The sequence below is a fragment of the Salmo trutta genome, chromosome 18 (assembly GCF_901001165.1).
Source record: "Salmo trutta chromosome 18, fSalTru1.1, whole genome shotgun sequence".
Lineage (NCBI taxonomy): Eukaryota > Metazoa > Chordata > Actinopteri > Salmoniformes > Salmonidae > Salmo > Salmo trutta.
In genome coordinates, this window is record NC_042974.1 from 20,491,544 (window position 1) to 20,495,386 (window position 3,843).

The window sequence follows — 3,843 nt, forward strand, 5'->3', positions numbered from 1 at the left end:
ACTAAGCAATCGGGGCGAAGAGCGTTGGTCGGGGAGGTGGCCAAGAACCCAATGGTCACTCTGACAGAGCTCCAGAGTTCCTCTGCAGAGATGGGAGAAACCCAGAAGCCCAATCAGGCTTTTATAGTAGAGTGGCCAGACAGAAGCCACTTCTCGGTAAAAAGCACATGACAGCCCACTTGGAGTTTGCCAAAAGGAACCTAAAGGACTCTCAGTCCATGAGAAACAAGCTTTTCTAGCCAGGTGAAACCAAGATTGAACACTTTAGCCTGAATGCCAAGCGTCACAAAGGAGGAAACCAGGCACCACTCATCACTTGGCCAATACCATCCCAAGGTGAAGCATGGTGGTGGCAACATCATGCTGTGGGGATGTTTTTCAGGGACTGGGAGACTAGTCCGGATCGAGGGAAAGATGAACAGAGCAAAGTACAGAGATCCTTGATGAAAATCTGCTCAGGACCTCAGACTGGGGCGAAGAGTCACCTTCCATCAGGACAATGACCCTGAACACAGCCAAGACAATGCAGGAGTGGCTTCGGGACGTCTCTGAATGTCCTTGAGTGGCCCAGCCAGAGGCCGGACTCGAACATCTCTGGAGAGACCTGAAAATAGCTGTGTAGCGATCCTCCCCATCCAACCTGACAGCTTGAGAGGATCTGCAGAGAAGAATGGGACAAACACCCCAAATAGAGGTGTGCCAACCTTTTTGTAGTGGCATACCCAAGAAGACTTTAGGCTGTAATTGCTGCCAAAGGTGCTTAAACAAAGTACTGAGTAATGGGTCTGAATACTTATGTAAATCTGATATTTCCGTTTTTTATTAACACATTTGCAAAAAAATGTAACCTTTTTTTCTCATGTTGTGTGTAGATTGATGAGGGAACGAAACGATTTAATCATTTTTAGAATAAGGCTGTAACGTAACAAAATGTGGAAAAAGTGAAGGGGGCTGAATAGTTTCTCAGTGCACTGTATGGCCCGGCATATCCATTTTTATTTATTTTTTCACCTTTATTTAATTATTTAACCAGGTAGGCCAGTTGAGAACAAGTTCTCATTTACATCTGTGACCTGGTCAAGATAAAGCAAAGCAGTGCGACAAAAACAACGCAGTTACACATGGGATAAACAAACGTACAGTCAACACAATAGAAAACTATATGTACAGTGTGTGCAAATGTAGTAAGATTAGGGAGGTAAGGCAATAAATAGGTCATGGTGGCAAAATAATTACAATTTAGCATGAACACTGGAGTGATAGATGTGCAGATGATGATGTGCAAGTAGAGATACTGGGGTGCAAAATAGCAAATATAAATAACAATATGGGGATGAGGTAGTTTGGTGTGCTATTTACAGATGGGCTGTGTACAGGTACAGCTGCTCTGACAGCTGATGCCTAAAGTTAGTGAGGGAGATATAAGATTTTTGCAATTCGTTCCAGTCATTGGCAGCAGAGAACTGGAAGGAAAGCGACCAAAGGTGTTGGCTTTGGGAATGACCAGTGAAATGTACTCACTACACACACTTAACATGGTTCTCATAATGTATCTGCTGGGTTTCTGTACAGCACTTTGAGATATCAGCTGATGTAAGAAGGGCTATATAAATACATTTGATTTGATCTGCTCATTTGCCTGCAAATGGAAAGAGAGTATTGAGGCCAAGCATTACAACAGTATGGATACTATCTAGCCCCTTTCCCCTGTAGAGTGTGAGTCCTGTGTCCCACCAGTGTTCATGAAGCAGCCTTCTCATTCCCCGGACACCCAACCTGTTATCACTGGGACCATCTGTTCCACCTCACGCAGACAGCCACTGGGGGGGTGGGGGGATTGAAGGACACTGACTTTTTCCTGCTGGATGCAGACTGGAACATCTGCCCTGGTCTATCTACCCCCCCCCCCCCCCCCCCCCCCCCCAGCCTCTTGGCATTATTAGCATTAGCTCCCTGGTAATGAGCTCATCTAACTGACTGCTGTTGAATCTTGGTTGTTAACGCTCCGCATACCAAAGTTGTGTAGCTTACATACCTCTACACTGAAAAGCTAACTTTTTTTCATGCATACCGTATGCTGTACACCTGTACATGGTGGTGCAGTAGTTGAAACGGTGCTCACAGAAAAAATGGAAATGGACATTGTAGTGTTAGTTTTGTTCCTTCAGATCTGGCAGTGTGAAACACTACTGAATATAGACCTACTCTTTCGTTGAGCAGCTGGCTGAGAAGTTCATCATGTAAGAGCTTTCATACTGTAGTACAGCTTGCCTCTTTAGATGCATCTCTGTAGTCTCAAATAGCTTTCTTTCCTTGTATCCTGTTTTTCTGCTCTGAAATAAAGAACAGTACTGTTTATGCCGTCTGTCTACATACAGCCCCATGTTACGGGTGTCTTTTCATCGTCTCCACTGGAGGAATCACCATGAAACTGACAGAGAACAGGTACTGAGTTATACACTGTCATTAATTTACCATTTCAACTGCCAATATCTCACCTTTCAAGTCCCTTCAGGAGGATCTCTCTCTCTCCCTGTATCTTACCCCTGTGCGTCCCTCCTTTCTTCTCCTCATCTCCTCTCCTCCCCTTCACAGGGAGTCCATTGACAGAGGTCTAACAGCTCTGAGGAGAGAGGTACCACGAGGAGACACCTTCATGGACGTTGGCCTGGAGAAGGTAACACTTACCTCAGATATATTGCCCCTCTGTGTTTTGCATTGGTATGTCGGTCCATATATACAAATATCTCTATATATGACTCTGTTGGTATGGATTTGTATGTACAGGCTGGTATTGAGGAAATATGTTATCTGTTTTTAAAGGGACAGCCAGTGTGATCATTGTACTGACTGATGGAGAACTGAATAAGTGGCAGTTTGATACTGCACAACGAGAGATGAGTATGCAAAATCCACTTGCCTCTTAAATGTCGCTGGATTGTTTGTTTTCGTTTTACTCTGGCTACTCTTTCCCGCTCTTACTTGTGCCATTCATTTTTTGACATTAAAGTAACGACAGCGGAAACATTTCTAATGACCTGTCAAACACACTCCGGTTATGGCTGAAATGGGCTCAATAGAATACATTGGCTAAACATTGCATCTATAAGAAGGCCAATGCTTCATTTGAGATTTATTGCACCATCTCGACACATCACAAGAAAGATAACTTTATTTTAGTAGGTTTTGATTTTGGGTGCAATCTTTTTTATAATAAAGTTGAAATGTTTACAAATGCCCTGAAAAGAAAGAAACTTTCAAATCAACACTCGGATTATAGTGATATTGTGTCTGATCTTGCAAACAATGTGGGTATCCTTCTCTTGACACACTTGTTATATTATGCAAGAGAACATGACAACAGTAATTAATGAGGCAGTCTGGACAGTGGAGGTGAGTGCAGATAGGCCTAGACAGAGCGAGTTTTGGGTGGTTGTAGCCCTTTTCAACCCCTTTATATTTATTTATGTTTGCAAATATGCCCAGTGTGTGTATGCAAATGTGGCACATTTTAAAGAAAAATTATAATTATCTTAAGTGACTTTTTAGTCACAAAGTATTAAAAACATACTTCATATACTAAAAAGGTGTATATGAGTGCATTATAAGAAAAGAAAGTAAACTTTTACAATAAATTGAATACCTTAATTCCCACAAATGACTGAACTCCATTCATTATTTGTGCCAGTACAATATTTTATGTGCTATAATTCAGTCAACATTTGAATGTTTAAAATCCTTCAGGTTTGAAGTTGCTTCATCCATTGTTGTTTATATTATCATATTTTTTGTTGTATATATTAGAATATTTTTTTTCCTTTTAACAATTCCGATGACCGTTGC

General features: G+C 41.8%; 1 long non-coding RNA gene across 1 annotated transcript; it reads left to right on the top strand.

Annotated features, from left to right (window-relative positions):
- Nucleotides 1-2,366: 2,366 nt before the first annotated feature.
- On the top strand, nt 2,367-2,946 carry LOC115152632 (uncharacterized). The gene is made up of 3 exons (XR_003867540.1): nt 2,367-2,445; nt 2,596-2,677; nt 2,824-2,946. It is a non-coding gene; the product is annotated as an uncharacterized LOC115152632 (long non-coding RNA).
- The last annotated feature ends 897 nt before the right edge of the window (nt 2,947-3,843 follow it).